Source organism: Phalacrocorax aristotelis, chromosome 2 (genome assembly GCF_949628215.1).
Source record: "Phalacrocorax aristotelis chromosome 2, bGulAri2.1, whole genome shotgun sequence".
Classification (NCBI taxonomy): domain Eukaryota; kingdom Metazoa; phylum Chordata; class Aves; order Suliformes; family Phalacrocoracidae; genus Phalacrocorax; species Phalacrocorax aristotelis.
The window spans coordinates 99,592,440-99,615,584 of NC_134277.1; positions in this window are offsets into that span (position 1 = coordinate 99,592,440).

A 23,145-nucleotide genomic window follows, 5' to 3' on the forward strand; every position below is an offset into this window, starting at 1 on the left:
TCTTGCCCACTTCTTGCCACACTGCTGGCTCATGTTCAGCCGGCTGCCAACCAGCACCCCCAGGTCCTTTTCCTCCAGGCAGCTCTCCAGCCACTCTTCCCCAAGCCTGTAGCGTTGCATGGGGTGGTTGTGACCCAAGTGCAGGACCTGGCATTTGGCCTTGTTAAACCTCATACCGTTGGCTCCAGCCCAATGATCCAGCCTGTCCAGGTCCCTCTGTAGGGCCTTTCTGCCCTCCAGCAGATTGATACTCCCACCCAGTTTGGTGTCATCTGCAAACTTACTGAGGGTGCACTTGATACCCTCATCCAGATCATCAATGAAGATATTGACCAAGACTAGCCCCAACACTGAGCCCTGGGGAACACCACTCGTGACTCGCCACCAACTGGATTTGACTCCATTCACCACCACTCTCTGGGCACAGCATGCAGCCAGTTTTGAACCCAGCAAAGAGTACACCTGTCCAAGCCGTGAGCAGCCATCTTCTCCAGGAGAATGCTGTGGGAGACAGTGTCAAAAGCCTTACCAAAGTCCACAGCCTTCCCCTCATCCACTAAGCAGGTTACCTTATCATAGAAGGAGACCAGGTTAGTGAGGCAGGACCTCCCTTTCATAAACCCATGCTGGCTGAGCCCAATCCCCTGGTTGTCCTGCACGTGCCGCGTAATGTCATTCAAGATAATCTGCTCCATGACCTTTCCCGGCACCGAGGTCAGGCTGACAGGCCTGCAGTTTCCCGGATCTTCCTTCCGACCCTTCTTGTAGAGGAGTGTCACATTTGCTAGCTATATTTGCTTTCACTCACTTTAGAATACATTTATTAGGGAGACCTAAGCCTGTATATCCAAATTAAGTCATATCAGCTGTATTTGTTCAAGTTCATATATAGTAATTCAATATGTATTATTAATATTAAAATACATAAGTATTCTTTTATTTAGTTGTAACCTTAGCCCCCTACTTCTACTGAAGTCAATATAAAAATCACTGTTGGCAACCATAGGACCTGGCAGATCAATAAAATGATTCAATTCCTTCAGAAATAGGAACTGTTGCTTATTATAATTAACAGATAATTGTAACAATCAAGATATCAATTCTGTTATATTCACCTCTAAAAACAGTCCCATTAACTGTAATAAAATACAGAACAAATGCATATTTTAATTTCTAGCAATATATTAATTTCTCATCTGTAGACAGTGAAAAGTTTATGAAAGCTAATTTGTATTAGGAGTGAACAAGAATCAGATTTTGACTTTCCTATGTAACATTTATCTTACTGATAATACTTCTGAATAACTAAAAATTATAAGCAGTAGTTAATGTAGCCACAACAGCAATAATACATTCATCTATGCAAAGAACAGTCGTTCTCTAAACAACAGTATGAACTAAATCTGATTTGCAGAAAGGGTAGAATGATCTGACCACTTTACAGTGTTGTGAAAAAGAGCTGTTCAGCTGGGAGTGAGTGGTAGACCAGCCAGTACTCACCGCTTGCCTGAGACTTGTGACTTTTTCATCCATCTCTGAGAAGTTGTGAGCTCCAGTGAAGAAGTGTCACACGTGTGTTAAATACACATTACTTTATATCCACATGTAAAATCAATTTAAAAAATTGTTTTGAGCAGACAATGGAAGAGCATCACTTTTTATTCCCTACTTTAATAAGATGTGTTATTGACCCAAAATCCTCCACCTCAAATCCTGTGTAGCTCAGTGATCTGGGTGAGTGCCTATCCCCAGGCAGACACCTCTTCTGTACCCTGAGTAACTCTCCCATGATCCCCTTTGAAAAGAAACCTGGGGATGTGAATGAGAAAAGAGCCACTCCAGTAACCTCTCCTAGATGGATGGTCCAAATGCCACAGGTGTGCAATTCATCGAGTAGGTATCAGCCTCACAGTGTCAACACAGGCACAGACACACAACTCTCACAACTAATGTTGATGACCAAATGGATAAAAGGGAGAATGCATCTACAAAAGCTTTACTTTGCAATGTGTTGCCCTGGACACATTATGAGGTGGTTAGACATAAACCGAATGTCTAACCCTAATGATGTATCTCTGTGCCCAAGTATATGCTTTCAGCAGGCTATCTTAGCACAGATATGGTGTGGCAGGAACAATAAAGACTCGAGTTGGCTGGCACTAACTAATATTTTTATATATTTTTTTAATTTTTTATCAAAAACTATAGTTTCTGTTAATGTTTAGCTCAAGATTACTTCTAAAACGTTCACCTTCTTCAAAAAGAAAAATCTCACATATGATGTACAGCTTTAAACCAGCTGAGAATCTCACCCAGAAAGAGTGCCCAAAACTAAAAGTGTCTCTTCTGATGCATCATTTTCTATAGCTGTCCATAATACTTTATTTTCTGAACTGTAATGTCATTATATATAGACACAGGCACAGATGCATACACATCAACAACTGTGTGGATAAATTTCTGATGCAATATCACATGCCTTTCCTTTTGGTCCAAAACACTGCTAGACACAGTTGATTCTGAGATATGTGCTTTCAGGAAGCGTATTGGAATAACCTGAAGAACATTTCTTCTGTTTCTACTAATAAAGGAAAAGATTCAAGCCACATCTGTAAAGCTGTATTTCTGAACAAGGTGTGCTTGTTCTACCAAGGATATGCCAATAATTCAAGGTAATCAGCAGGGTACATTACAGAGAAAACTCTGAACCAACAAGCTGTACAAACAAAATAGCAATCAGAAGATTTAATGCATTTCTGATGTACATTTAAGGCATTGACACTGGGCCACAGATGTACATGTGTTGTGTTTTATCTTGTTGAGATATGGCCTGTGAGAACCTATTATAGCACATCATCACCCACAACTACTGGGCCCAGCACAGGAAAAATTCCATCACACATTACTCCTGCAGATATATTAGAGAAACAAATTGTACTTGGAATTGAAAAGTCACAGGCTTATTCTGTCTTAATAAATTCCTGCCAAAAGGCTAAGTATAAAACTAGAAATACTTCCCAAATGTTGTTACTGTATTATCATCTCTGACATCTCAGGGGCTGCTCAGGGGATCATCTAGATATCATTTCAGAGTTCTCACAATAAATCTGCTTTTTTTAATCTTTGCTTGGTTTTACGTAGCCATTTTGAGTTTGCTGTACTTTAAATTTAACATCCTCTTTACCAAAAGGAAAAGCTATTTATAACGAGAGCTTTGACACTTTGGTGATCTGATGATACTATACACTTTTCAAAATCATAGATACACCTTCAAACGTTACTTTAAATTTTCCAAAGACATAGTCTGAAACCCTGTGATGTATCAGAAGAATATTAATAGATCTGATTCTGTCCCTGTCCTGCCATCTTTCTATTCTAGATTATGCATTATATTTTGATCATTTTTTGTTCTGTTATCAATACTTGCAAAGGCCCCTGAGTGTTTTCTTTCACACGCATCTTGTAACTCTTCCATACATCACTGTAGTATATAGTGATATTGCAAAGTTCTCAACTACATCTATTATTTCTGTTACCTTCTCTTATGCTTTTAATTCTCTATCTCTCTTCATAAATACATGAGGAGTTTATAATATACTGGTATGAGGTTGACAACACGCTAAATAAAATGCACTGGGAAAGAGCACCTTTTTAAAGTTATTCCAAGAAAAGCAGTCTTTCATGTCAACCAGCAAAACCATTTTGCCCCATTTTATTTCTGCTTCAACTAAACAGAGAAAATAACAGAAAAATGCACAGGGCGTGCCTATGCCATTGGTTTAATTGCTCAGTTTCACTCTGGGCTCCTGCTTCTTTGACAGGCCACACTTCAGGACTGCCAGATATTTCCTGGGATGAACCAATGAGGTCCTTACCCAGGCAGAACCCAGGCATGGCTGATAACTTAGGTAGGCAAGTACAGGTAAGAGATGGCTTGCTCCATTGCACATCACAGTCTGCCCACACCTTACTTTCAAAAACACATTCATCCCACCCCCCTCTGCACATGGTACATAACCTCAGCATCATGTTATTAAAGCAGAAATATGGAGTGATGGAAGGCAGCTCTGTAACTATCTTTGCTCCAGTATAAAGTTATATTAATTCTGAAAGAAACTTCAGCCAGTTTTGTAAATGTCTTAGTCCCAATAAGAAAAAAAAACTCTAGACCAAAGAAAAGAACCAGCCTTGACAAGTGCTTCTGGTTATCCTGGATGTGGGGCACAGGGTGGCATAGTGAGAAGACTGGGGCATGCTCTCTACGTTTGTCTAGAGGAACCCATTAGGGCATTTCATGCTGATGGTTATGAACAGTACAACCCCAAACTAAAAACCAAAAATTGGCCTTCATTAAGGTGGGAGCTGGTATGAGGATGTAGCAAATCAGACATGTGCTGCAAGTGGCATGAGATTCTTACAGGTGCAGATGCAAAGGGCTTGAAACAGGTACAAAATTAGACCAATGAGAAGTTAGGCAATGCAAAAGAGTCAACATACTGCTGGAGGAGAAGGCCATGAGAGGCATGGATGTCACCCACCCTCACTCAACATACTAGGGAAGTGCAGTGAATGTCTGGAGCAAGTCACAAAGCTAATATGGGGGTAGCCAAATAGCAGAAGCAACATCTCAGCTGCCTATGCTAAATCTGACAAAGATCATGAAGCAAGAGCTGCAGCCGATGATCTGACAAGGTTATAAATCAAATAGATGTGGATTTACTTTAACATAAGGGTTTCTAAATTATGCCAGCTCATAAGAGAGCACTGTTCAGCCACTCCTACTACTGGGAAGCAATCTATAGCAGGGGAAGGGGACAGTGAGCTAAAGGTGCCGACTTCTGTCTTTGCTTCAGCAAAAAAATAGTTGGCTTCTTCAATCAGAGCCTTCCGTCTCTCTCAGTGGCATGTAGGAAGCAGCATTGAGAACAGTATTGGTTATCTATAGAGGTAAATAGGTACATGAGTACTTTTAGGCCTTGATGTCTCCAGCCTATAAACATAAGAAAAGGCGTTCCAGATCAGGTCACTGTCACACTGAGTCATGTATTCCAGCAGTCATCAGTACAGCATGGTGTAATGGAAAATGAAGAAAAAAGCATTAATTAAATTTAATGTTTAAATATGAAACAGGAGATGATCTATCCCTTGTAAGTAAAGTTTTCCTTTATGAAATATAGTTGCGGGCTCTAATTATCTGTGAATGAATGTGCTCATTTTTTATGTTTAATACTTCTTCCCCGAATAATTCTGGGCTCTCGGTGGGATCTTAAAGTAATTAATCATTTGTTGTGTAAAAAAATCTGTTGCCTTTTGGCCCAAGAAGCACTACCATGTTGTTCTTATACTGAGAAAAAGGGTAAATACCAATGGTCACCCTACTTTTTGTCAGTCCTGTATCTGTTATGATTATTCTGTGCTTCCTTCCTAAAATGTCCCAGCATTTTTAATATGAAAATGTTGACAGTTCTGAATTTACACAATGTCATTCCCTCACAAGTGATGCTACATGACATAACTTTTCCACCAGTCATCCATCTTCATCCTTGTGCATGTCCTCATTTGTTCTTTTGGAGGTGAGGAATTAGGAGGCTACTGTGAGTACTCTGGGTAACCAGGATGCTTTACCCAGTATCTTGCTTATTTGGGGGATTTCTTGCCTCCTTTTCTTTCTCATAAGTGTCATCTTTCCAACAGTTAAAGTCGATATAGCTGCTGCTGAGCTTTATATGAGTTCACATATACTGTTTCAAGAGAGCTTCAAACCTCCTCCAGTATATGTGCTTAATGTGTCAGTATGCAGTGATCAAAAATTTCTGTCTTTGTTTCAGTGTTTTGCAAAATCAGAACAGCAGATTGCTGTTGGCTGTGTACAGGCTCCTCCACACAATGCTTTTACATCAGCAATCAACAGGTAGGCTAGCCAACCACAGATCTTGAAATAATCAAGTAGCAACTTGTCATTTCAGCTGTGATGAAAGTCAACAACTGTTGTGTGAGTTATGAAAGTGTACTGCACAGAGTGATGATCTCGTTTTTCTGGCATCCGAATAAGACAAGGAAGACAACTGGGTTTCACAGTTGTGCATCAGTGCCTCATAGTTTAAAACTCATTGATGTTACCAGGCTCTGGTAAATGAATAAAAAGAAAATTGATCATTAAATGGTGTGATAAAATGTATGAACAAGACATCCAGATACCAAGAGCTTTCTACATACTGAATGTAGCAGCCTTATAAGCAACAAGCTTACAATGTACACCTGCAGACCCCACTAAATTGTTTAGATTGCACACTTTACTGTAGGTCAGGGCTGTTAATCACCAGAACGCCTCAGGGCAGCCACATACAGCCTTATTTATGGGCAAATCAAGAAACTGAAATACTGAACCGTGCCTGATTAGCTGCACTAATATGCTACTTGTGGCTAATTTCTGAGCTGCTTAATTCACAGGTGTTTGCCCCAGCCAATAAATCATGCTTTCTACCTCCTCTTTGCACTCATGGACCTGCCATGCATATGTGGAGCCTGTTTAAGTGACAAGCAGGAAATAATTGATGGTGCATTAAATCACTCTGGTGTTTAGTGAACTGGCTCCCCTTTGAAACAAGCCTTGCTACGTTCCCACTCCCAGGCTCATTTCAGATGTTATTGTAACCCAAGTCTTCTGCGCCACTGCTTGCAACCTTTCAAAGGTACAATGTGTACATTTCCTCATTTTTATTTGTTTTACTTGTAGATCACACTATTTGCATAAGACATCACTATTAAATTTCCCACAACAGCTAGTCATCAATGCAATGAAGCAAAACGAAATTCTACTGACTGAGAAGTTGGAAGGGAACATACCAGGAACCTTAGCAGCTCCAGCCCTGCAGTTTCCCGTTAAATATTTTTAAATGAAGCTGTCAGTAAACAGGGGTTCTCAGTCATGTTTTGTATTGATCATCACTAACTTGCTTGCTCTGATTTTTTCCTTCAGATGAGAGAAAGGGATCTGAAAGTTGAACTCATGGAAACAATCAGCTCCTCACTCACTCTAAGTCAAAACCAGGCAGATTCATGTTCTTTCCTGTATCTCAACACAAAGCCACAGAGAAGCTGCACAATTTCCAAACTTTAACTGAAAATGCTGTTGAGGGTATACTGGGAGGCCTGAAACTAGGGAGGACCCTGATTTTTTCGTCTGTGTTTTGGTTCATGCCATATTAACATGTGGTTACCTGAAGCCCTTTTTATTCTGGGGGAATCTCAGGTCTTCAGCTTGCATTGTAGCTAAGATGGTAGTTCCTTAGGGAATTCTGGATGAGTCACATAAATCTTTTTTATATGGCTTATGGAAAATGCCCTTTGGAGCAAAGGATAAGAGGCAAGACCTAACCACTTCTTTCTACTTTAAGGAGTCTATTACCTTTGCCCATTATAAAATTCCTTTGCCATTATTCTGGGGTGTAAGTAAAATAATCTGAAAGTAAAGGATTTCAGCAAAGAAGTAAAGATTCTGGTTTTAAAATATTTTTACTGGCCACTTAGGCCTTATGCTAAGACCAAACAAAAATTGAAACTAATGGGTAATGAGGCAGTCTCCTTATTAGTGTATCACACAAAAAGCTTATTGGTGTTCTGCGAACCACAATGTTGCCAACAGTTTTGTGGTGACAGCTAAAAATGGGAATTTCTGGAGATATTTTTTCTGAAGGTACTTAAAAATTATTATATTTACTTAGCAGAATCTTACATTGTTTGAGGTACAATTACCTGAGATTTTTTTCTTCTGCTGCAGCAAAGACTAGCAAAAAACGTTCAGCTCTCCAAGAAGGCAACTAGTTAAAATTCAATTAAAAGGAACAGCAAAAAGGATAAAATGTCTGCAAGTGATACAAGAGTTTTTTAAACAAAATGTGTTAGACATTCACTATAACTATGAATCACCCCCACCATCAAAAAATATTTCTCATATGTTCCATAGGAAACCATATGGCTGAATGGAAAAGCTAGAGGCAATAGCAATCTGAAAAAAAAACGGGAAATTATCCCCCTTAGTCATATCCAGCTGAAGAAGTTTTTAAAAAGCGTAAATTGAGACAAATTACATATAAAAGCACCATAAGGCACATAAAAAGAATTTAGGGAATAACTTCCTACAAACATAAAAAAAAAAAATAAAAATTAGTAACAAAACAAGAAACTGGTGGTTTGGAGTTTGTTTCCCAAGCTTCATAGGTAATCTATGAAGTGACCAGAAGGTCAAAGTTTATAAAGAGAACTTAAATGCCCTGTAGTAGCCACTGGTGAAGATGCAATACTGAGTTACATGGACATTTCACCTGACCTAATATGGTAATTTTATGTTTTTTATCTTCTGAGGTTATAAAATGAAAGTTCTGCTGTCAGGTTGTTCTGTCTTGCTCTTACCTGCTTTTCTTAAACGCCAAGAGAGGATTTGTTAACTTCTGGGGAAGCTGTAAAGTCATGTTTTGCCATAGACTTGCAAAAGAGTTGGGTTATGATCTGGATTATGAGACATTTTTAATACATTTGTAAATTTTAAGGCCAGAAAGAGCCATTATGTTTGCCCAAAGTAATTTCCTTTGCTATCCAGTTATAACATTTTTTCCTGACTGGTTTCTGAATTGGAAGGAATTATTCTGTTTCATTAAAAAGAAGTTTGTTCAGATTTAGAAACTAGTAACTTAACCTGGAATGTATTTTTATAATTTGGCATACTTCTGCAATTTCTTTAGTGATAATTCAATTATAAAAATAAGAACTATGTTTGAGATATTGTGTTTCAATTTATCTCAAGCACCTTGAGTTAAAGGAGATTATTAACACAAATATCTAACGAATAAAGGTAAGTCATAATGTCTGATCTGAAAACTTTAGGGTGAGATTTTCGAAGCTCTTCTACATTAAATTACCATAAAACATCTAGCTGACCCCATAGTATAAATACCAGAAATTTCAGTATAAAGGCATGACATTTTTCCACCATTTATTAAGTGAATATTTTGTTTTCTTTTGATACCTAGTTTGCTAACATGCCTACTAAAGAAAACTATAATGCCTACGTGTTAGTTAATATCCTTTCACTATATCAGACTTCAGTGTTTTGACTCAAAGGAGGTTTTTTCCCTAAAATGGCTTTTCTTGGAAGTGAATATTTGGGGTCAGGATTTTGTTGTTGTTGTTGTTAAAATAGACTTTTCATTTTCTTTCTGGATTACCTAAAAATTTCGCAACCTTCTTATTAAATATTTTAATGTGTTTTCTTGAGGATTACAGAATGGTTACTAAAAATAATTATTTCATCAATACCATTGTTTTTTGAATTAAAAGGTAACATTTTCTATTATGTGTTCAGTAGGTATTTCAGGTAAATAGCACTGTTGAATTGAATTACATTATTTGAATAAACAAGTAGAATAAATTTAAGCTTGATGATATGTCACAAATAAATACTAATATAACTGAAGTGGAGAGGCAAGGGGTGACCAAATTTGTACAGAGCTTCAGTTCTTCATTTATAACCTCCTGGAGGAGTTTGCAGGAATAAATTACTTTTTGGTCAGCTGACATCCATGGGAAAACTCCAGCGGAATTCAATGGGGATGGGGAAAAATACACATACACATCATCAGTATTTCTAATCTGACTTGATATTTTGAATATTTTAGACATTTTGTGCCAATCTAGACAGATCATCAAGAAGCTTACTGTTCATTGTCTCAGTTCTGTGTCCTTTTTAAAGTCTAGGACCTTGTAAACATGATGAGTTGGACACGAAAATTGTTTTCTGAAAACTAACCCTTAAAATTTTGTTGTACGTTCTTGTAATGTTTATGGTATTTTAAAGAAAGTTACTGAAATGTTCATTAGGATTTTCACACAAGGCTTAGATAGAATCATAGAATCATAGAATGGTTTAGGTTGGAAGGGACCTTTAGAGGTCATCTAGTCCAACGCCCCTGCAATGAGCAGGGACATCTTCATCTAGATCAGGATGCTCAGAGCCCCGTCCAGCCTGACCTTGAACGTTTCCAGGGATGGGGCATCGGCCGCTTCTCTGGGTAACTTGTGCCAGTGTTTCACCACCCTCACTGTAAAAATTTTTTCCGTATATCCCATCTAAATCTACCCTCCTTTAGTTTAAAACCATTACCCCTTGTCCGTCACAACAGGCCTTGCTGAAGGGATTGCCCCCGTCCTTCCTATAGTCCCCCTTTAAGTACTGGAAGGCTGCAATAAGGTCTCCCCGCAGCCTTCTCTTCTCCAGGCTGAAAACCCAACTCTTTCAGCCTTTCTTCATAGGAGAGGTGCTCCAGGCCTCAGATCATCTTTGTGGCCCTCCTCTGGACCTGTTCCAACAATTCCTTGTCCTTCATGTGCTGAGGGCCCCAGAGCTGGACGCAGCACTCCAGGAGGGGTCTCACCAGAGTGGGGTAGAGGGGCAGAATCAACTCCCTCGACCTGCTGGCCATGCTCCTTTTGATGCAGCACAGGGTACTGTTGGCTTTCTGTGCTGCAAGCGCACATTGTTGGCTCATGTCCGACTTTTTGTCCCTCAGTACCCCCAAGTCCTTCTTCGCAGGACTGCTTTCAATCTTTTCATCCCCCAGCCTGTATTGATACCAGGAGTTACTCCTACCCATGTGCAGGACCTTGTACTTGGCCTTGTTGAACCTCATGAGGTTCTCACAAGCCCACCTCTCCAGCTTGTCTAGGTCTCTCTGGATGACATCACATCCCTCTGGTGTGTCAACCACACCATTCATCTTGGTGTCATCTGCAAACTTGCCAAGGGTGCACTCAGGATCAGGATGATCAGATCAGGGTAATAAAGTAATTCCAGTTATTTTTGTTTGCGTTTTTCTTTTCTTTCCCCACTCGCCCTTTTTAATATAATAGATAAATCTATGCCTCACTCATAATTTCATGCTTAACACACACACAACAAACTCTCACGCAAGGATCATCTCTGGGGATTTTCAGACCAATTTGTCAAACCTCTATAATAGTCTGGAAATCTCATCTGAATTTTTTTCACTTTCAGAAAAAAATAGCATAAAATAAAGTTAAAGGTACTTTGAAGTTTCTTTAGACTGTTGTGATTTTTAGGTTTGTTTTCTTTTTGCCAGTCAGTTTTTCCTAATTTAAACTTCAGTGAATTCTATAGAGATCCCTCTGAACTTTCAAGGGTTGCAAAGCAGTTCCAGGCTGTTACAAAAAATCTTACAAGTATAAGCTGAAACTACAACAAGCTCCTCTTTCATGCAGTCTTGGAGAGGTTTATTAAGATAAGGAGTAACATTGGTTTATGATTATTATTGGGGTGTATACTAGTAGCTGATAGAGTTCTCTGAAGTTTCACTACCTTGAGAAAAGAGATGTGGTAAGAGGAGAGTTAAGATTGTTTGGGTTACCTTAATTGCTCCTCTCCATATTCATGATGCTCTAAGTGAAAGTGAAACTACCCCATGTAATTTTTGTGCTTTAAATTATTTGTGATTTTTGAGAATAGCTCTGAGAGTACGCTCTGAAGGGATCTGTGCTAGAAATAACCAAAAGATATTTGCAATTTAACCCTGTATTAACAAATATTCTTATTATCATTGAATTTGCTTTTTGTTTGCTTCATTGGCCTTGAATTATTTTTTCAGTTGAAAGTCCATTCTATATTTCATCACATTCTGGATCAACACCAAAGGAATAATGTATGACAATTCAAAAAAGGAAAAAGGAAATGTATAATGCAACTTAGTAACACTATGTAATTGTCACACTGCTGAAATGTAAGCATTGGAGAGGAATATGGGAATGTCAAGAAGTGTGGTTTCTGTATTTAAGAATTAAAGGTGTGCCAGCCTTTACTGTCAGAATACACTTTCAGGAGGCAGCAATGAAAGTTTATATTACAAAGGTCACTCAGAGAAGAAGAATGTCACAAAGTTAAGTACATCCAGGGAAGATCAGATAATAGAGAATATCTTTTTCAAAGCTAAAATGATAGATTGCAAGAATGGTAAAATAGAGCACATGGCAGATAGAAAGGGAAATCAAGACAAGAAAAAAAATAAAATAGAAGGGTAATATGATATAAGTGAAGCTGTAGAAATCATAAAAGAAATGCTTGGAAACAAGAGTGAAACTTATTGAATAAAATAAAATTTATTCAGAGCATTCAGATGGCAAGAGTCAGAAAAATAACCAGCAGAGTGGCATCTTAGCTGATTGCAAGATGCTTGACGAATACATTTTAAAAAATTGTCATGTGTTTTCATATAACACCATATGAATAATTTAACAGCAATGCCAAGATTTATGAAAAGAGTATTATCAGTGAAATGTTAATGCCTGAGACAAGAAATTGTGGGGGTTTAGGGTGACTGTACAGTTCTAATTTATAAAAAACTATAGTATTTAACATGGATTTGTAAAGCTGGGACAAGATCTTTCTGGATTTCTACAGTATTAACAAAGATGAAAGCTTCATGATATTTGGGAATTCTGTGCTAGTTATCATTTAAAACAATCTTTGGCAAACAGAATGTGTAATACTGTCAAAGCAATATTTATACAGACTAGCAAGACTAATTATTTTTCATTTAATATTTTTGCTTCCTTTGATGAGCTCATCGTAAAGTGATCTTTTGTACTGAAGAAGGAATTTTATGATGTCATTAAAAAGTTACAGACACAATGATTATGTAATGTTAGTCATTTTTGCCCTTGGAAAACCCATAAGGAAGAGCATGTGCAGGCAGATTGATTTGACTCTTTGCATGCCTGGCCACAACATGAGGCAGACATGGTGTTTTGGTTTCCTGTGGATGGCATCTGTTGCACCTCAACAAAGACACCCACTTGTATTCACCATCTTAGGCTTTCTTATGACACACTAAAAAGTTGACGAACAAGCACAAAGTCAATAAGATTCCATCACTTTATCTGCATAGCCCTCATCTGCAGGATTACAGCAGTTCCTTGCAGTAATGGAAAACTGTTGGGGAAATCTCAGAGGACACAAGTGGGTGGGGCACAAAAATGCAGACAGTGTCTGTTTAAATTTTTGGTACCACAACCATTTTCCAACCTCACCTGCCTTAGCGTCTCCAGCAGGGAGAAGGTATTAGGCTGAATTTCCATGTCTGCAATATGTGTACAACCAAGACAATCTGATCCTTGGGCACTAACCCAGTGATGTTGAAATCAGGAATGATGAGCATACCATTCTCAAAAGAACACTTTCATATGGAAAAACACAATTTTAAGTAAAATGATTTAGACAGTGCAAGTGTAAAGTGTGACCAGAAGAGCACAGATTATGGCTTCAAGCCTTTAGGGCAGACAAGGTTAAAGGCAACCTTTCTGCTAAATGGTCTGTTTAGCTGTCTGTTCTTTGCAAACATACCAGAAGGCAGAAGGCACACTACTCTGATAATGTGGTGCTTTCCACTTTTTCTTTACAAATATTAAAAGTTTGCTCAAACCTAAAATCCTGCTAAAGTGCAAATAAGCTCTGGGTCAACAATCATTAATCAAAATCCCTATTTTGTCTTCCTTCATTGGTGTGCTACAGAAATAATGTAAATTCATTTTCAAACTACATGGTACAGTATGCTTCACAGAGTGACTTAGAGGGCATACTTATTTCTCTACATGTCATACGATGTGATACCCATAATCATTTCCAAATCTTCCAGTACTTTATTTCGATTAAATGCAACAATGTCTTTTACCTTGGCTTACAGTCAATTCTTAGCTACAGAAAGCACATAACTGATGAATATGGCCCTCTTAGAAAATATTCTAATCACTAAATTTGTGTCAGCAACGTAAAACTCACATACATACTGAAACTGGTCATAAAGTCTGGCGATGGTCTGGACCACAGGATACCTCCAGTTACAGAAGTATAAGCTTTGTACCAACCAAAAAAATACATCTCACTGTGGACATGCTGACTCCCAAATGTTGGAGGATGCTGGGGTCAACCCATTGCCCCTTAGAACCATAACAATTGACAGAAGACCAGCTGGGAAGCAGCTTTTCAGTTGGACCTCTCTTGACGTCAGATTGACAAGAGAGCAGGAAAAAGTACAGAAAGAAAAAACATCCATGAATCCATGACATGACCTCCAGAAATCTTCAGCTAGAAGCAGCACGTATTTAAAATTCTGTTCCTTCTAGATTGGAACCCAAACTATGCTGTGTACTCTGCAAAAAAAAAACAGCAGCAGGTATTGGACATGAGTAGGACTTTAAGAGGGAATTTAATGAAGGTTTGTCAGCTCTGAACAGGGTGAAATCTCAGGCTGTTAATTTTGCTTGTCCATCTAAATTTTTAAAGGATCAAGTTTTGCCTGAAGATATGTCTTAAGCAAGCTCACTTAACCAAGAAAAGACAAGTTGGATTTTAATGCTGAAGTTTTGACTTTTGCAATGTATTTTTGTAACGCATTTTTAAAGAATGCTTTTCATATGCATGCCGACTATTACACAGGTACATTATGATTATAAAACAAAACAAACAGATTCCTTACTTATTTTAATCTCTGTAATGAGTAACATTGAAACATTCCTGCTTTTATGCTTTTCAGACTGCTGTATATCAGGCATGGTTACCAATAACAGTTGTGGGTATTTTTCTTTTTCTTTTAACTCTTTTTCAGAACATTGTGGCTGATTTTGAAGAACAGCTCCTATTTTGAAACTGCAAACAGTTGAAAATTCATAATTAACAAATGGATGTTTTATTAAGATATTAGACTTACATAGTGCAGTGCAGTGGCGTATAGTGTTGAGGGTGGAACATCGGTCGATTGTATAGTTTCTTTACATTCCTATGGTTTCTTTTCACCAGTGTGGTATAAAAGGTCTCCCAAAAACTATATTAGGCCTTAGGGCTTTTTTCCTTTCTGTCTATGAGTAGTTCTTTGGTTTCAGCAATCATGATTTATTGTCATGATAAAATCTACAGATTTGTGAACCACCAATTTACTTGGTCATCTGTTCCTACACAAGTCATAGAAAATAGGAAAAACAGAACCTACATGGTCATCTCGGCCTGCCAGCTGCCCAGGACCATCTCTACTTTCATCATTCATGACAGACATTTGTTCCAACTCTTTTTGGAAACTCCTATGATGGAGATCCCACAACCTCCCCGGCAGAACTGTGCACCTGTTACTTTAAGAGAAGGATTTCTTTTTTTTTGTTTGTTCTAATGCAGAACACATAAGTCTTTTGCTGAAAAGGAAAAAAGTTTATTCCCATCATATAAAAACTATAGTTATGTCTCTCTTTCACTAGGCTAAATAATACCATTTCAATCAACCTTTTCTCATAGGTCCCATTTTCTGCACTTCTGATCTTTCTCATTCCCCTATTAATTTGATCTTCCTCTTTTTAGAAGCATGATATTAATGAACTGAACATGGTACATCAGCTGGGGCCATTCCAACACTGAGCAGGGTAGAAGCATTAGGTCACATGTTTTTCAGGGTATGTTCTTGACAGCCCATGGTGGTGGTTGTCTTTTTTGCAACACCACTGGCATTGTTAACTCAGGCGGGGTCCATTCCAACCCACCTAGATCTTCTTCTTCAGTCATTCTGCCTAGTCAGCTTGTATTTGTTCTTGCAACTATTTATTCTTGTCTAAGCACAGTGCTCTGCTGATTCAGTATCTTTATCTTTCCAATTTGTCGGGAACTTTTTTTTATTCTAATCCTGTCCACCGATGCACTTCATGCCTCAGTCAATCTACAGATTCCTTAAGCATCCTCTCAAGTCCTTTGCCCAATTCTCTAGTGAGAAACTCAAACCAGGACAGATCTCTGTCAGGTCTCATTCACTGCAGTCTTCCATTTTGAGAATATACTGCTAATAGCTATAGACTGGGAATGGTTTCCCATCAGTTTCTGTGCTACTAACAATTTAACCTCAACCACATTTGCCAAACTTTCTTATAGCACCACAGTGCAAAATGTCTTACCAAAAGATGTATATTGTCAATTTCTTCTTTCACTTATCACGCGCTAGTTTTGGTGATTTGTCCTTCACAACTCCCTATTGGGTGTTTATTCCTCTCTGTTGTCACTCAAGTGTTTGCAAATTCTGTCACTATTAGGTGCATGTTTTTTCTAGGAATGGAAGTTTCTGTAACTACCTTATATTTCCTACTTCTTCCTCCTTTTCTTGTTTATATCTGAAGACCAGCTTTGCCATTTTCTCACTTGTGGGACTTCCACAAGGTCTCAGAGAAAATGGTTTCTGGTCTGCAACTGCTTCAGCTGGATCTGTGAGCATCACAGGTTGAATTTCAACTGGCTTACATGATTTACAGCACCTACGGAAGAGCTCTCTCACCTGCTCTTTCCCTACTGTAAATTGATTATTTTTTTTTTTTAACACTGACACTGGTCAGTGTTAACTGTGTGGTCACAGTCAATCCTTTTAGCAAAATTGTAGCATACTGCCTTGTGGTATGCTGCCATAGTTCCTAGTAGCCTTTGTGTTACAGCACATCTGTAAATATTGAAAACATTTACTACCAAACTAGTAGGATAAGTTCATCTTCTCTAATTGACAAGCATATTGTTTTACATTATTGTTTCCTAGCTTTGGCCTGATATATTTCTTACAGATAAAGGAAAGCTCTCTCCTTCTTTATCATCTCTTTCCATATATCTGCCTTATTCCTTTACTTCTTGTTCTCTGCCTGTTTTGGGCAGTTACAGATCTTGCATGATCTAACGAGATGAATGTTATAAAGTGAGAACGGGAAGCTCTGTGCTTTCACTGAACTAATCTCTACCCTGGTCTAAAGGGCTTATTTGAGCTGAAAGTCCTGGCAGTCTAGAAATAAATGCCTCATAAAGAATTACTTAATTTAGTTAATAATGTTTGAATCAAGTCATTCTTCATTTTCCATAAAACTAGAATAGGCTAGAAGTAATTCAATTATTTTTTACAAGTACTAATGAATAAAGTAAATGTGTAATTTCCAATAAATTACATAGTTACTTGTGGTGTGAAAAATTGTGCACTCAAAACAAGTAAAAAATGTGTCACTTTTATTTTTATAGTATGTCCTTTAGAAGAGATATTAAAGCACTGTTTACTTTATCCCATGGTACTCTATAGAAAACTGTAGATTAATTTTCCCTCAGAGAAGCCATATAGTATTTCAACCCTGAAAGAAAAAAGTGCCTTAGAGAGAATCATTCAGGTACCTTGTATAAATTCTTCAGCAATAAGAAGTAGGTATTTATGCACTTCACACATAGCCTGTATCTGTTGAGGAAACATATTCTTTCCCTGTTAAAGGAAAGATTTGGGGGTTTCCATCTGAGTCTTTTTGTCCCTCTTTTAATTAAAATGCAAACTTAGGCATAATCTTGCCCGCTCAAACAGTGTTTTTCTGTTCTGAAGCATGTGGTTAGACTTTCTTTTCTCTGAGCAATGGGTAGCACAGAGGAGTCATGAATGGAAAACGGGATGAAATACCCCTCATGCCACACACTTCCTTTCCCTCCTGTTTTCCTTCCAAAGCTCAAGAAAACCTCTGTGTGTTCATGGAAATGACAAAGGAATTTATTTCATATTTTCAAATATAAAAAGAGGCAACTTAGAAGAGTACAGTATTTATAAAAATGTACTTACTGCAAGCTGGGATCCCTGTTGGCATACCTTCATGCAAGCACCGTCTATGAGTAATGCATCCACTGATTGTGCTGGTGCACTTTGGGGGGAAGGGGAAAATACAGAGATTCACAAAATACATATCTCAGTAACCATAAATGAAGCAAATCCACTTTAGCTTTGCTGTGACCTCCAGGAAGCAGAGCATGAACTGCTTTGATTTATCACAAAATTGGAGCTTGCATCTAGAAATGTAAGTGTGAGACCATTTACTTAAAAGCTGTAGTCATCACCATAATCTTTAAGGAGCCAGATCCTGAGGCAAATTGCTGATGTGCTGATGTGCTAAGGCCTAGAAAGCAAGTCAGAATTCCAGGATACGTTACAAATATGGCAATATTGACAGGCTGTAAATTGGTTTCTTTGTGCATGCTGCCTAGGCAAATAACCTTTAAGGAAAGCGTAACAATAGCATAAGTCACCAAATACATTTCACCAGGCCTCTGTGCAGATGTTACTCTTCAGAATAAAATAAACCAGCTATGCTAGTTTTGAAGACAAGGTGCCCTTACTTAGTTGTGAAATAAACTACCACCCAGCACAATGCAATCTCCTCCTCTACGGTAGGCTTTGTCTACAAGACAAGAAACCAGTACCTTCACGGATGGCACTGGTGCTAGAGTAGAGGCAGGACAGACATGGATTTAGTGAAGAAATGTACTGACCACTAAGGCAATCCACGTAAAGCAGTGCCACACATTCAGATATGCTTAGAGGAACAATGATTTGTGAGACCTCCAAGCTCTGTATGCTTCTGGGCCATGGAGGTGAACACAGTCTTTGCCAGAATTTCATTAGATATGATGTTCTTCTGGTCAGAGCATTTGCACTTCTAGTAGACCAAATTTAGAGAGTGACCCTTGTTTCAGCTCTGCTGACGAATAACCCATTACCTTTTCCAAGCGCGTCTCATTATTGCATTCTGTGCTTTACAGCCAAATTACCCAAATAGAGAACTGTTAGTAAAACATTAAATAAATGTAGAGTAAGTGTTGAATTCTTACAATGACTCGTTAGTATCATCCTTTCAGTAATCTGAAGAGCAACAAACACAGAGTACACAGTGAAACAGCTTTTACAAAGGAAGCAGGATAACAGAACAACAAAATAAACTTTTTAAATAAGTTTAGGTAATTTTTTTTCCCAGTAAGCGGATTCAGAACAGAATCTTCAAAACTACACAACATATAAGCGGTATGTACACAGTTATGTACTAAGAGTCCACAAACGTTTCTTATTGTTGGAAATGCCTGGCCTACCTTATCTTGTGCCATATGCTAATGACAATGCTGATTTCTAAAACAGTATCCTGTGTAGGCTAACTACTGGCAGATATAAAAAGATTTACACAGATGAGCAAAACTGTGTGTGTGGTAATATACTTGCAAATTTATCTTACAAATGTCATTTCCAGACATGAGGTTGTGATAATTGTTTTCTAGCTAGCCCTAATTAATTAGGACCCTAAAAAACTATAAAAATTACCATAACATATTTGAAGGCATTTTAGAAAGCTATTCCTGAATTTTTCAGTCAATGTAGAGATGTGGTGATAATTCTGCTATTCATACTCCTGAGATTTGTTTCCACAGCACACACTGTACCTAGAATGAACTAAGAAATTTGTTTTTCCTCTTAAAAATATTAGTGCTTTCCAAGTTTCCAGTATATATTTTCTTTCTAATTTATTTTCCTATGGTGAGAGAAAGGGAGCTTCACTGCCATTTTAAATTTATTTTTGCAAAAACATACAACAGAATAAATCAAAATTGAATCACTCCCCCAAATTAAAAGTGGCTTATACATCCCATGTGTGTGACAAAATATTGTAACACACACAGAAAAAAGGTATTCACAAATTCCAGAACTGAATAAGAAAGAATCTGTACCAGCCAGTAGGATATGGTGATCACCATGACACACCCAGTCCTGGGCAGAAGGCAGATGAGCCCTGGGTACCCAACACAAGGTTCCCAGCAATTCCCCTCTGCCAATACAGCTCCCTGGCCCCATGCTACCAAGTCATACACCCTCTTGTGTTCACTTTCTTTGAAGCCATGGATTTTGCATTCATAACTGCTCTGTTGCCCACCTTCAACGAGGAAACAAAGGATCAGTCCTTTCCAGCCAGCTTCATGAAGGCTGGTGGTTATCCTGAATCTCTATGTGACATGAAAGCCGTAAGCTTGAACCCGTTCAGGCCAAGCCACTTTTTGGTCCAGCTCAGTCACTTTTTGTTAATACTCAATCAAGACAATTAAAACAGCCCTAATCAATGTAGAAGAAACTCAAGCACCTAAATCAACACACTGAAATCTATTCCTGAAAAGTGTTACTTAATTTCTAATTGTTGTAGTGTTAAGTACTCCTTTTGATATTTTTTTTTCTAATACCTGTACCTATCCAAAACCTCCACTTCTCAATGACTACATTTTTGGAAGATGTTCCTTCAGTGTTGTTTTCTCAGCTCCTCACATTATGTTTATAGAGCATAATATTTTTAGTATGTTATTATTTTTGTTGACTTCGATCTACAAACATATAAGTAGCATTTATATTAAGTTTTGTGCAGATACAAATCTTGGTAGGAGAAAGCATGACCAATATCAGTGGAACAGTTTTAAACATTAGTCTGTCTTCTTAACACACAGTTAAGCTTAACTTACGAGGGCTTATGAAATCTGACAGGTCTGAATTGGGAAACTGAGCAAAATTTCTTTTAAAATAGGGCTATTTTCTCATGGAAATTGGCTTTTTTATATTCCTGAGCTATTCCTTTTTAACTTGGCTTTTTTTATTTTTTATGCGAAGGGTTTTGAAAAAAAGTCTTTTTTTTTTTTCCTTGTTGTGGAGTTGAAAGACTTTGCAAATATTCCCATTTAAAAATTATAATGAATAATGCTAGGAAAAATGACATGACTACAATTTCAAGACACTTCTTTCACCAAAAGAAACACGTATGACTTTGGCTACTCTACCTGGGAACATAGGCTCGGGATATTTGGTCCAATGCAGTGGTGCCATGCTTTCTCAGAATATTTAGAAGACATGCATCATGTAAAAAGTCAGAAAATTTTTATGTTCTGTTAGAAACTAAATCAGGACTCTGGCCCATATATGTGCTGTATGGAAATAGTGTGTGGAAGCAGTTCTCAGGTTGAAACCATCTGTCTAGGATTCGCCTTCCTGCCATCCATATGGGATCTGAGCGCCTCTAAATATGAGAAGGTTACATTTGTGGCCTTTGTGCTGCTCAGCGCCATTAGCTGCACACAAGTAGGAAAAAGAAGCCTCCTAATGCTTCACCTGAATGGGGAGCAGTATCTCACACTGCTCAGTGCCCACCTCTGTCAATCTGGTGATGCAGATTTTACGGTAATGGTGATCAAGGAGTGGTACCAGCAGGTCGAGGGAGGTGATCCTTCTGGGGAAGCCACATCTGGAGTGGTGAGTCCAGGTCTGTCCCCAAGACAAGAGAGATGGATCTACTGGAAAGAGTGCAGCAAATGGCCATGAAGATGATGGGGGGACAAGAATATGTCTCCTGTGAGGAGAGGCTGAAAGAGCTGGAACTGTTCAGCTTGGAGGAGAGAAGCTCAGGGGGGATCTCATCAATACCTGATAAATACCTGAGGGGAGGGCACAAAGAAGAGGCATCCAGGCTCTTTTCAATGGTGCCCAGTGACCAGACCAGAGGCAATGGATACAAACTGAAACACAGGAGGTTCTGTCTCTGAGGGTGACCAAGAACTGACACAGATTGCCCAGAGAGGTTACAGAGTCTCCATCCCTGGAGATATTCAAAAGCTGTCTGGACATGGTCCTGGGAAACCTGGTCTAGGTAGCCCTACTTGAGCAGAGGGGTTGGACTGGATTACTTCCAGAGGTCCCATCCAACCTCGACTATTCTGTGATACTGTGAAATGTGTCCCAAGTCAGAAGTATGGATACGTTAGAAAAGCCAAACATTGTATGCGCCTCTTCTGGACTCATCCAGGAGGCCATCAGGCTGTAACATGGGAGGTAGAGGCAGCATGTCCTTGCTTCCTCCTCCCCTGAAGACTTTTCCTCACAAGATTATGCACTCACTCGGTCTTCCACGGAGTCCATATTTTTTATGTCCTAACAAAGGGACTGTGCTCCATTTCTGAAGGATGTCCCTTCCGAGTTCTTCATCTCATGAATGTCCCCCATGAATAATTTCTTTTCCTGAAGTCAGCATTCCCCCTGGAGGCCAATTCATGGTGAGAGTGTGTGCCTCAAGTTCTGCTCTTCAGTGACTGAGGTCCCATGTTTATGGAAAGAAAAAAAGTCTTTTGAGAGTCTCAGGGCATTGATATCTTGCATCTCAGCAAATTGCCATGGGGTAGAGCATTCTGGTGTTATCTGTTAATACCAGAAGGTGCAGTCTTATAGATTTTTATGTTAAGATGCAAAACAGTGGCACCTGGTGACTCCAGCTCCTTGAAGAGAAACAGTATTTTTGTATTGAGTCTGTTCCATTCCTGTATTCATCAAGTCACTTTGCTGAGCAAGAACAGATCAGTTAATTTTTTGGCCCAGCTTGCTACATAACCATATTAATTGGAATTTTCCATGAAGGATTTATAGGGCACAGTTAAAATGAAATATACTTGCTAACACCTCTGCAGAGGAGTTTATATTAGAAAATAGATGAGGACTAACTGGGTTCCCTTTAGAAAACAAACATACATGTATACACTGCACATTGCAAACCAGATAACATACATTGTTCAGAGTATAAATTAGACATAGGGAAAAAAATAAAGAGAAGAGAAGATCAAGAACTTAGATCTGAAAATTTTCTAGTTGTCTTTTCCAGGAAAATAATAATGCAAAATATTTTTCTACTTGTTTTTTTCCCCTCACAAACCAGCTACCTCTCAGCCACCGGGTGGTAAAGTTTCACTCTAAATAAAGCATTGATGGTATGAAAAAATAACTGCAAAAAAAACAAATGACAGTCAGTTCTGACTGTCAATCTACACATTTAATGAGAAACTCTGCTCGATTTAATGAATCCTGGTGCTTCAGTGTACAATCACTTTAAGTGGAACCTGCATACACAACTATGTAGTGTCAATTTGGGGCATACATTATGGCAGTACAATACACCTCTGAAGGGAGAACTTCATTTTCTGAACTATTAACCACATAAGCAATTGTTACTAATTTACTGTGAGAAACGTGTGTGAAAATGTATGTGCACATGATTGGCTTGGTGAGACAGCTTGAAAATGTTTAATCAAGGCTGAATAATTCTGTGTCTACAGTAGCCGTTAGATTAAAAACAATCAAAAGAAAAAAAAATACTACTATCACTTCACCAGTGTGTCAGGGGTGAAAGTCTAATTGGTTTGTAGTTGAAGATAAAGTAACTTCACTATGAACTCACTAGTAGAAATTTGGGGGATGGGGGTGG